Source organism: Zea mays, chromosome 8 (genome assembly GCF_902167145.1).
Source record: "Zea mays cultivar B73 chromosome 8, Zm-B73-REFERENCE-NAM-5.0, whole genome shotgun sequence".
NCBI classification, from domain to species: Eukaryota; Viridiplantae; Streptophyta; class Magnoliopsida; order Poales; family Poaceae; genus Zea; species Zea mays.
The window spans coordinates 57,788,793-57,801,689 of NC_050103.1; the positions used below are offsets into that span (position 1 = coordinate 57,788,793).

General features: G+C 39.2%; 2 long non-coding RNA genes across 2 annotated transcripts; both read left to right on the forward strand.

Moving 5' to 3' along the window:
- The first annotated feature begins 4,402 nt into the window (after positions 1-4,402).
- Positions 4,403-4,782, forward strand: LOC103636948 (uncharacterized). Its single transcript, XR_002264000.1, has 3 exons — positions 4,403-4,467; positions 4,553-4,654; positions 4,744-4,782. It is a non-coding gene; the product is annotated as an uncharacterized lncRNA (long non-coding RNA).
- A 2,540-nt stretch (positions 4,783-7,322) lies between these two features.
- Positions 7,323-7,861, forward strand: LOC103635224 (uncharacterized). The gene is made up of 3 exons (XR_557233.3): positions 7,323-7,387; positions 7,476-7,520; positions 7,607-7,861. It is a non-coding gene; the product is annotated as an uncharacterized lncRNA (long non-coding RNA).
- The last annotated feature ends 5,036 nt before the right edge of the window (positions 7,862-12,897 follow it).

Here is a 12,897-nt window from a genome sequence, read left to right on the forward strand (position 1 = left end):
CACTCTGACAGTCTCTAGTCTAGCTACTGGTGCGAAAACTTCATCATAGTCCACACCTTCCTTATGAGCATAACCTTTTGCAATAAGCCTGGCCTTGTGTTTAACAACATTTCCTGCTGCATCTTTCTTAAGTTTGAAAACCCACTTCAAACCTATAGCCTTTTGACCTCTTGGTAAATCAGACCAAAACCAAGTGTTATTGGATTCTGTAGCTTGCAGTTCAGCTTGCATAGTTTCTCTCCACTCCTGACTCTTCAAGGCATTTTCAATGGTCACTGGTTCATCTACAGATAGCATAGTCAAGAATTTCTTCAGTGTTTTCAAACAAGTCAGTCAAGGTCCTATATTTTACAGGAACCATGCCTGAGTTTAGGTGTTCTAGAAAACCTCATCACTGTTATTTTTCCTGACAATTTTTTAGAGTTATGAAAAATCTCGTCACAGGTACTTTTGCTTCTGTTTGAAACATTAAGGCCTCGTTTGGTTTCTTGGATGGAGTCCCTGTAATGATTCCCAGTTGGAATGGTATACTAATGAGTTGGAAAAATTCCTAGGTAGAATCATGGGTAACCGAACGGACCCAAAATGATAAGCTATTTTGGCTTGTCAGGTGCAGCAAATTTGCTAGATAAGTTGAAGCTTAGTTTAGGCCCATTACTGTTGATGCCACATTGCCGTAGTTGGTAGTTGCAACAGTTGCAGCGAGAAGCTCCTGATCGGACTTGATGCCAGCATCTTTGAAGTTTCGTGTGATTTGTTGGCCTTCTCCTTTGAGATGCATATCATTATAAGTTTACTTAATACTGTGCTCTGTTGCCATGTTATTTTTATTCTATACACAAATGACTCTTCTGGAGACTCACTACCACATTCACTTGTGATTCTCTGATGTACCAGTTTGTTTGTTTGCCATTCAGTTTTGTCAGCCTATCTGTATTCCTTTCTGTTTAGTTCAGTTTGGGTCGTGTCCTCGAATGTAGCCGAGTTTGTTGAGCTTGGTCAATGGCTAAGCGTGTTTGTAACCAAACAATACACCCACTGACTTTTTATTCCTGAAAACAACCCAAACTGAGATTAAAATTAAGACTTTTTATAAGTAATGCTGGAGTGACCAATTTAGTGGATGTAAGGTCGACGCTGCAGTCTTTGTTAGATAGTAGTACTCATGAATCCAGGTTGTGGTCCATAATTTTTATACTATTCTCTTTTTAGAGATGGCACTCCACATTCATGAAAATGGTATAGATTGTGGTCCATAAAGTTTATCAGTGTCTATAGTTTATAGATTGCATTGCTACGGTTCCAAACAAACCTTTATTCAATCTATGCAACCTGTACATTGTCAGTTTCAGCAACCTTTAACCAGTTTCCAGTTTGTGTATATTATTAAGATTACATACTTGACTTTTTTTAGTTTGTACAATTTATTCAGTTTACATACCTCACTATATTCAGTTTAAGCAGATTTCTACATACAACATTTTATTCAGTTAAGAGACTTCACCTTATGCATCATGGCCTTATAGTAGCTTCTTTATACAACAGTTATTTTGAAACTGTTGTTGTTGACCTTTTAGTTACTATAGGTTGAGATTGAGCCAAGAAGCTAAAAACATTAGGATTAAATAAACCAATTATTTAAAGAGAAACTCTGGATATATATGGACCTTCCAAAGTGTTTTGAAGTCAGTACCAAGTATTAATACAAGTTGCATAAAATAGAGCTGCCTGCTTTGCCTGCTCCTCCACCAGCCGTTGCCTCTCCTCCTCTTCTCGTATCATCCTCTCCTGTTCCTCTTCTTGCTTTCGAGCAACTTCTCTGGCCCTTTCCTGTTCTTCCATTACCCGTTGTCTCTACTGCTCCTGTACCCTCAAGATCCTATCAAGCTCTGCCTCAAACGACTCCCTTGCTGGGTCATGAAAATCAGCTGGTTTAGCTGCTTCTTTTTTCTTCTTTATTGCAGTCAAGTTAACAGCAGAAATGCTGTCAAAACCACTATCATCTAGAGTAAGTGTGTATTGATTCAATGCTTGGAAGGAGAACAAGGTGAATACCAAGAGCGATCTGACAATTTATTTCATTGGTATTGCGATGTCCAGATTTCAGACGTAGCATAGTGAGCAAAGTAGGAAACAAAACATTTATGAGTTTGACTCGCTTAGGTTTCCTCTTTCTCCACTGCAGCAATAGAAGTGGGGTAGCTTCACTCGGCCGCAGCACCTGCAAGCCACAAAAGTAGTATCCAGGGATAATATCATAACAGGGATGGGCAACAAGGGTACCATTCTTTTAACAAGCAGGGGAGCTGTGTATTACTATATTAAAACAAAGAGGTTTACAACCCTTAAAACACATCACCCGCACTGACACCATTGCAAAAGTATTTTTCTGAATATTTGTAACACGTGGACCATGAAATTGTACTTGTTAGGAACATTCAGAAGATGGAGGTATTTTCTATGACAAACTTCTGGAGTTTTTGCTCTAATTATTCTATAATGACATAAAGAAAACCACATGAAACATCAATAAAATATGAAGATATTCAAGGCAGGAAACTGAAATGCGATAATCACATTTCATACCATGTCCAACAATATATCATATCTTCAGTAATGCACATGGCAAATGTCTCCATTAGTCACCCACTACTGTCTGGCTAAACCTAATCTGCTGCTATTAGTCACAGGACATCCTGAAGGGCGAGGATATTGTTAAAATCACAGTAATCCTCCCATGCAGCACAGTTTACATGCCATTTAAAAAGCAAAGATCTTGCTAAACAGTATAGTAGCATAGTTTTTTCTCATCTCATCAGCCCAACAACCGAGTTAAACAAAATCAGAACTACTCTTGTATAGGAAAAAATGATAATATCTGGCATACCAATATTACCAAGACTGACAATGTTACTATAATTGCTAGTGCGAGGTGCACTAATTAACAGATTGTGTTCTGGATCAAACACCTTTAACCAACCATCAAATAGCCTAATATCACACCCAGCCTCTTCTAGTTGATCAAGACTGACAATGTTACTCTTCAGCTTTGGAATATAATAAACACTAGTCAGTACTTTGTTTCTTCGCCTGCAACAGCCACATTTGCTTCTGGCTGTTTCTTTTCTTTCTTCTCTCTTTTCTAACTAGCTATCCACTAAAGAAAACAGCAAGAATAAAAAGCTAGCTATCCAACGAGATTAATACTAACTAGTGAATCTTATTCAGACTAACATGCTGTCCATATGATTTGCTACTGCCACCTGCAATTTCTGCTTGTTCTGAAGGCTGTATTGAACCTGTCCATAATCTGATATGTGTTTGCCTATTTTGTTTATGAAAATTATAGAATGAAATGTTTGTTTCTTGCCTACATTTTGGATAATGAAATTCCTAATTTCTAATCTTAGCTCTTAACTGAGAATGCAATTTCACAAGGCAGCTAACATGCTCATCTTTTATTTTCTTGATCTCCTATATGTAATAAGCAGAATCAATCATGACCAGAGGACTTCGAAGATTAAAGAATTTGAACATTGATGGAGATGGTGCAGAAGCTGCTCAGGAGGAGCACGAAAATGTGGCAGATAATGAGAACAATGAAAGTTTACAGTCCCCTCCTGATGTTGACGGTTTATTAGTCCGCCTGCCACACCAACCTCGAAGTCCAATTAAGATCATATGTATGTTTCAGGTTTGTTCTTGTATATCTTGGTACAATGTGAAATCTTACATTTTCATATATGCAGGGCCAAATGGAGAGGTTAGACAGATTATAGGGGAATTCACACTTTCAAATTTACTAGCATTACAAGGAGGAAAGGTAATTGTAGAGACAGATGAAAATGGTGTCCCAAATGAAAGGTCAGCCTCCATTCTTGGGCAGCACCTTGGCCATGTAGCAGAAAGCCCAACCTTAGCCCCTTTAGACATCCCAAGATTTGACAATAGCAGGTTTAATTCACACAAGGAACAAATAATAAGGGATGTTGAGGTAATTTTTTGTTATCGGTGCAAGCATGTACCTTCATTTTTTATATATGTACTAACATTTACCTTCCTGTATGTAGCTAAAGTTTGCCTTCCCAAGGCAAACCATACATCTTACAAGGGACTGGATCCTAAGGACAGTTAATAATAGGTGGCGAGCGTACAAATCTAAGTTGAAGAAACAATACTTCAATCGTGACGAGAGAACTCTAGAAGAAATCCTAAGAGAGAAGCCACTAACGACTAATGAACATCAATGGAGATCTCTAGTTGGAATTTGGTGCCAAGAGCAACATAAGGTGCCATCTATTTACTCAACACGTTTATATCAATTTTTAATCAAGGAATGTTACATTATTGCTTAATCATTGCCTGCCTTTGTAGAAATTATGTTCCACAAACTCTCGTTGTGCAAAAGAACAGAAGACTGCACACACATGTGGGAGGAAAAGCCTTGCTAGATTAAAAAAAGAGATGGTGATAAATATTCATCCATATTTGTTAAATTTCACTATCATCTATCTGAGGATTGAAATGATAGCCAAATAACTAAATTATGCAGGAAACCAGAACTAAACGAAAGGTTCATAGGATAGAACTATGGGAGGCAGCTCATAAAAAGAAGAATGGTAGATACACAACAGAAAAGGCAGAGACACTGATGGTACGTACATTTTCTGGTATAAATGATTTATGCTTGATCTAAAAATCAGCTTATAGTTCCTTAACCTTCATATATACTTGTTTCAATAGGCTGCATCTTATGAGGAATTTAAAAAAAGGAGAGGGAACAACGATGGTAATCGTCTTTCATCTAAAGATTACAATGAAGTGTTCAATGATATTGTTGCCAAGGATTTCAAAGCACGTGGGTACTATGATGATAAGTACTGGAGTCAAGTATAAGCTTTTCAAGGTTTACCGTTTGTTATTCAAACGGAGGAAGAAAGAATGTACCAAGAGAAAGTAAATGAAATTGACAATAAAATGGAATCCGTGAGTGGTCTCATGAAGCATTGGCTTACTTTTATGGCAAAAAAGTATCCAGAAGATTTAACCCCAGAGATGAGAGAAGCTTTACAAAATGAAATAAGCTTGCATTCAACAATGGCCCCCTCCCTCTCTAGAATAAGAGCATATTTTTAACAGTATGTTGGTTCAAATATTTCAGGGTGGTGATAGTTATGACCAATGCAATGAAGATGACAAATCTGAAAATTATGTTGCCAAAGATACGAGTAGCATCCAAGAAGATTCAAATGCTGATGTGACCTCTCGAACAAATGAAGTGCATGTATACTTCCTTTATTTCAATTATTAAATATCATTAGCTACTATATAATAATATTCAAGCTCTTGCTAATGGCTTGTAGAACATGGTTCATGTCGAGCAGCAGCAACAACAATCTGGCCATAGAAGTCTTGGACGAACTCAAGTCCATACATCTGCACCACATGAGCAAACACCTTCAAAGGTATGTTAGAAAGGCCTACTCAATTACCAATGCACATGTATCTTGTATTTTTTTGTATTTTGTTACCTGCTTCAAAGTTGTTATTTTGCAAATGATTAAGCCTCCCCCGCAGCCGCCAACGCTCACCTTCCATCCTCCGCGCAGCCCCTCATCCCGCAGCCGCCAACGCTCACCTTCCATCCCCGCAGAACCTCCAGCGATTGGGATTTATTGAGTAATCAAACCTGATGAAGATAAGACTCTAAAGTTACAAACCTCACGATAATTACTAAAATACTCTAGATTCCATAAATCACGCTGATAGTAAGAATGGCTAGAAGCATGGTACAACACTGAATTGCATTTTCTTGGGAAAACAATGTTCAGTTATGTGACATCCAGATATCTATAACATATCTTATCATGAACACAACTAACTTACTAAGTTGCTACAGATTCTATCATAAACAAAATAAGACTAGCATCGGCATGCCAGTTAAAAAAATATGGTATCTACAATAACTTATTACATCCTTTGGTCATGAACCAAGAAGTTAAATGTTCCAAAACACGACATGAAAATTTTAGCCCTAGAAAAAAAAGGAAGGGAAACATTGTTCGATTGAGAGGGGTCTCTTGTTTAAAAAAGTGACATATTTTGATGTTTAAAAAACAGTGGCATATTTTGATAACTGAATGTACACATGTTTGCAATGGCTTACTTGTTCAGAAAACATGACACATGGTCCTTTCCACCATCAGATATCCATTCAACATCTGGACCAAATTTAACAAGGCCATTCAAATCTAAAGTGACATGAACTCCTATGCCACCATCCTCTGGTAGAGGATATATTAACCGACTGAAAGGACTCTAGGTTTGAGAGAGGGTGAAGTAACACCCACGCGCATAGAGAGGAGTGGGCACAAATGCCTGGTCAAGGCCATGAAATTGTTTGGCAAGTGGAACTGCACTCAGACCTGCAGAGTTTATCACAAGCTTTGGAAGCAAAACAAGTTGTGCGTTCACATGAGACCCTACATGATAATTCTGCAGCTCTTTGCTTTCACAAACATGGAGTTCAAGGCCATTGGATCCAACATGCCCACTGGTAACTGATGTGTTATATGATATAGTTGTTCCCAAGTTTTTAGCATCAGCCTGAATCACACCAACAATCAAAATAAAATTACAGTGAAAGCAAATTCAGATTGATCTAAGACTTTTGCCCTAAAATTCTAAATTGTGTTCATTTATATGATGGTCAATTGGTCATCATACCAAAAGGGAGAGCATGAGTGAATGAGAGTCAATTATCCCAGTACTAGGTGATAGTAAAGCTTTAAGACATCGAAGCTCAGGTTCCATCTCCATAGCTTCAGAACCCTCCATCAACTGAAGATCATCCACCCCGCTTTCTTTGGCATTTCTGAGAAGCATGTTCAGCTTTGGAACCTCTGCAGCACCAGTGTCAACGATGAGTTTGCTGATTCGTTTGTGGGCAACACCTCATTTTTCACAGTACTTGTAGAGCATTTCCTTTCCCCTTACACAAAGGCTAGCCTACAAAAGGCAATCCGTAGGTAGAATATGTGATACATTAATTAAGGGCTCCATGTAGTGCCTGTAAAGTTAGAACTATTTTAAAGTTAGATGCCGAATTCTCATATATACTAACGTGTGCTGAATCATCTAAAATCCTAAAGCAACTCTACTGTTATAAGATGTTCAGAACTGGTCTGCTAGCTTTTGGAAGGATTAGCTTTCTTTTGCAACTCTAGGGTTCAGTAATTGGTTCCTGTTCGTCTACATTCCCTATTAAAATCTAATATTTATAATTTTCTTTTTCTATAATAATTGAGTGAAACTATACCTGTAGGAGGCACAACTTGATGGCAATGTAGTCACAGATTTGCCAAGTGATCCTATATTGCACAACATGGTATGTCTAAGCTAATTGTATTATTGTTTCAATTAAAATATAAAGCATAATTTGATTAAGTGATGCTATGATTTGATGTTTATTATAGAGAACTCGAAGGGTTCAAGCTGCCAGCATGGGCATATCAGAATCAGTATGTGGTTTTATTTGCCTTATTTCTTTCCAATTATGATGTTTTTTTTACCAAAAGATCATATGTTCATGTTTTGTAATTTGTAGAGACAAAAGCAAGTCTACCTTATTTCACTGATAAACAAAGGCAGAGTTGTGGCCAAAGGGAAGTTAGTGACTACAGATAGCCAAAGAGAAATATTAGGAGCAAAGCTTGGACTAGAATATTGTGGGGTTCTTGTTGAAGGCCTTGAAAATATTGAACTTGGAAATATTATATATGAGGAGGTACCTAGACCATCTAATCAGATTCGTACACTAATTGATGCTATTAGCTATGTTATTCCTTGGCCAATTACACATGTAAGTTTCTTTTTTATTTGAAAAGTACATGTGTCCCCATAACAACTTTAAATTGAGTTATTGATCTAACACATGCTTAATAGGTGAAGCAAGCTAGAAGCTCATCTTGTACCCGCAACAAGTTGGTACCTGCAGCACGTTGACAAAGCTAGATGGCGTGGACAAAGCTAGATGGGAAGCCTAGTATAATTGCAAAGTGAATCAGTTAGATTCTAGTAGTTACTAAAATTTTTAAGTGATATTTGTATGATATTGCCACTTTGGCTTTGCTTCTTTGTGAACACAATTGGCAGTTACTGAACATGTTTGCTATCGAGTTAGTTAGCTTCTTGATATTTTGCCAAGGCCAAAAGCAATATTATTGAGGGTTTATAATTTGATTTTTTTAACATTCATCTCGATGCACATTTATATATATAAATATATAAATGAAAACATCTTTTTTGGCACGTAATAAAGTGTTACAATATAACATGTCTATATTATTACAAACAAATATAGATGTATGTACAAAATCGTTTCTACAGGTCTTAATACACACTTTGACGTTACTATATAACGTATTGATATGCGTAGGCACACAATAAAAACGTGGCTATATTATTGTTTCTACTTTTGTTAAAACGCGTTTTGGCATTACTATAAAATGTGTCACTCGCCAGTTCAGCTGACACGTTACCTTTCCACATCACCTGGCACGTCATTTTTCCACATCACCTGCCATGTCACCTATCCACATCACCTGCCATGTCATCATTCGTGTCACCTACTTTATCGTCTCTATACTCCTTAATGCGCAATAAAGCGTCACTATAAAACGTGACTATAGTAATACACATGAATTATGAATGTATCTATAATATCGTATCTATATTTTTCACACATAATGAAACGTTACTATATGACGTAACAACAATAATAGACACATGTTATATGCGCATCTATAAAAGCGTATCAATGTGTCTAAACATGCATCTAACGTGTCTATGAAACGTCTATTCATCTAATATATACGCTTACAATAATCGTTTCTACAAAGTCTGATACGGTCCATACGAAGACGCTTCTAACACGTTTTTGGAAAGCGTGCGTACATTCATATAGAGACGAATTAAAGCGTGCCTATTGTCCAAAAAAGCATAGCTACAAGGGGGGTTTTCTAGTAGTGGAAGCCCAGAAATGCGAAATTGAGGATCTTCGAAAATAGTTGGCTGAAGCAAAATTAAAATGTGCTATTGCCGAAGCTGACCGAGACGCCAGTGATTACTGGTAAAATTATTGGGAGAAAACAGTTGTAGAACTTCGCTCTTCAAAAGAAAGATGTTATGAAAAATCCATAGAATGTGTGGGAAAAATAAAAACTAGCTTCGCCAATGTTGGCGCATATTCCAATGAAGACAACTTCGTAAGAGGCGACCCTGAGGGCCCAATTGAATGGATCAACAGCGAAGCCGAAGCTTTTGAGGAAGTTTTGAATGGCCGTGGGGACGTCTGCGCCTTCTCAAGTGCGAGGGGAATTGCGACTATCTTGGAGAAATCAGGTTGCGATCATGTGAAAGCTTTGGCCCAATCCGAATCTACTTTATCTATTGATGATACGAAGGACCCCTCGGCCGAATCAAGCATAGTTGGCGGAAAGTTCTTTACTGACATATGGGAAAATGGCGGCCGAGGGGTGGCTCACGAGATAATAAAGAAGAGCGAAAAAGATACCCACGATGCTAGAGTAGCGACAAAAGCGGCTGAAAAAGCTGCAGAACTCGAAAGATGGATAGGTATTGCTTAATAGCTTTAACTTTATCTTTTATTTTTGTGACTTCGAACTTATTTATGTTTTCTACCACAACCGAACTATCTCCTCCCCCGGAGCCCTATGAGCCATTGGCCGAAGCAGAGGCGAAAGAATCATCAGAAATTATTAGCATGGCTGAAACCATTATGGATGAAGTTGTTACTCAACTACTGACCGAAGCTGCAGACAAAGTTTTGAGAGAAGAAGAATAGATATTGTAAAAAAATATTGCCAAAATATTAATGTAACATTTGTTGGACTTCGCTTGTAATATTTGGTACTCATGAGTTCTTAATGTAATGTGTAAATGACTTTGTAATCTATTTCTTTGCGATGCATGAAATTTTTATTGTACATACCGTTTTTGTGCCTTCGGCGAAAAAACACCTTCCCTTCTTTTCATGCTTCATAAGGAAGAGTTTTTATGCTTCGTAAAAAATCCTCCAATCGTCGCAGAGACATTAATGCTTCATCAATAATAGACTTTGTTCCTCGAAATCAGAGTACTTTATAAAAAATGCTTCAAGCGTTTCCATAACACTGATGCTTCGTGAACAATACACTTTTTTCTCCACTTCAGAGCTGATAAATCTGTTTCTCTTCAAAACTTATTTTGTGCCTTAGCACAATTCCACTTTTCCAAAGCATTCTCCGAAGGTTAACATTGTACCCACTTCTTGTGCCATTGACGCGACATGATGTATGATGTTATGTTATGCAAATGATGTGATGATGTTATGCTATGCAAGATGATATTTGTGCCGAAGACACACATCCCCACAATGGAATACACAATCTCTTTGTCGTTTATTTTTCGGCTTCACCGCTTATTTTTCGGTGTATCAGCGCTGACTTTTCGTTGTTAGTTCTGCATTCCCTTAGGAACGTCTTTTGAACTTCTTCGCCTTCTATTTCGGCGGTATTCGCGTTGACTTTTCGCGCTTCGCCTTATATTTCGGTGGTATTTGGCTCTGCATTCCCTTTGGAACGACTTTTGAGCAGAAAACTTACACTGTGCTCCCTTAGGAATGACTTTTTATAGCTTCGGCAAACTTACGCTGCGTTCAGTAGAACGACTTTTTGTAGCTTTGAAGATACTTGTGACTTAGGAATGGCTTTTTGTGCCTCGACAACTTTTTTGAACTCTGTAAGTCTGTGGGGAAAATATATTTTCACTATGACAAAAACGAAGCTATTACAAGGAATTGAAAACGCCAAGAAAACTAAGTTTTTAACAACTTTTCTTTAGTAAGAAAGAGAATGACAATGAATGTCAAAACTGATTCAGGGGTAGGATATCTCTTAGTAGATATGCTTCGACTCTGGCACAGTACTATTGACTGTGCGAGCTTCGGACTCCTCCCTGAAGTCTCTCTGCTGATGGGTTTGTTGACTCCCTTCTTGCTGTTGGCCGCGTGAATATGCAGGTTGTAGTGGTGGCGGGGGTGGGGGCTGTGGCCATGATGCATGTGGCTGACTAGCCGAAGCAACAGACGCTGCAGGATGGTTACCCACATACTCTGGTATGTAGGGTGAATGATATGAAGCAGTATGCATGACCTGCTTCGGCTGATTCTGCTGAGCTGCAGCCTCTGCTATTTCCTTCTATTTCTGAATGGTGACATGGCACATCCTTGTAGTATGGCCCTTGTCCTCACCACAGAATAAACAATAAATTTTCCTGGGTTGATCCCCAAACCTTCCTCTGAAGCCCCTGGCGCCTCTGCCCCTTGGAGCTGGCGGTCGAAGATAGCTTTGCTGCTGCCCCGAAGCTTGCGAGGAATACTGTGGCCTCTGTTGCTGACTTCCTCTGTCGTCATTCTGGGAGGAATGGATTGATCTGACGTGCCATGGGTGGACTCTCCCTCTGAAGCCCCTGGTCATCTCAGAGAACCTGTAGGCTTCCTCCCTTCTTTGACGAAAGTCATTATCAGCGCGAATGTATTTATCCATCTTTTGAAGCAATTTCTCCAGGGTCTGAGGGGGTTTCCTGGCAAAGTATTAGGCCGTAGGTCCTGGCCAAAGCCCCTTGATCATGGCCTCAATGACAATTTCATTGGGCACCGTTGGCGCTTGTGCCCTCAGATGCAAGAACCTTTGGACATACGCCTGGAGGTATTCTTCGTGATCTTGCGTGCACTAGAACAAAGCTTGAGCGGTAACCGGCTTCGTCTGAAACCCTTGGAAACTGGTGATTAACATGCCCTTCAGCTTGTGCCATGATGTGATCGTTCCTGGCCGAAGAGAGGAGTACCAGGTTTGCGCAACATTCTTGACTGCCATGACGAAAGATTTCGCCATGACTGCGGTATTGCCTCCATATGAAGATATGGTTGCTTCATAGCTCATTAGACATTGCTTCGGATCTGAGTGCCCGTCATACATGGGGAGCTGGGGTGGCTTGTAAGATGGGGGCCAAGGTGTAGCCTATAGTTCTGCTGATAGAGGAGAAGCATCATCAAAAGCAAAATTTCCATGATGGAAATCCTCATACTATTCATCCTCATTGAAGAAGCCTTCTTGGTGAAGCTCCCTATGTTGGGGCCTTTGCTCTTGCTCATCCTAGGCGAGATGGCGTACTTCTTCAGTAGCTTCGTCAATCTGCCTCTGAAGGTCAGCTAGTCGAGTTATCTTCTCCTTCTTCCTTTGTACTTGTTGATGAAGCATCTCCATGTTCCTGATTTCCTGGTCCAATTCGTCCTCCTGGGGTGTCTGACTAGTGGCCTTCCTCTTCTGGCTTCGGGCCTCTCGAAGAGAAAGGGTTTCTTGGTTCGGGTCCAGCGGCTGCAGAGCGGCAGCCCCTGTCGCTGAAGCTTTCTTCGGTGGCATGACGAAGGTCGATGCTTGCCGAAAGTGGTCGAAAAGAGTTCACCGGAGGTGGGCGCCAATGTTGGGGACTTGTTCTCAAATGCTATGAGTTAAGAACAAGGCAACACAAAAATTGTTAAACGTTAAAGTCTTTCGTCCTTCGAAGCATTATTTCCCTTGAGATATAATGATTTTCGGACGAAGGTTATGAAGGACATACCTTCATCAGCACAACACATAATAATGAAGAAGGAATCATATAAAGTATAAGAGATAACATGAACAATTATGTATTATTATCAACTCATTTCTATTTTATAATTATGGAAAAATAGAAATGATATTATATTACAATGTACCTTCGGCTTGAGGGAAAGTAAAAGTACTAGCGTGATGCAAAAGCAAAATGCCAAGTCAGCGTGAACAGTACAGGAGC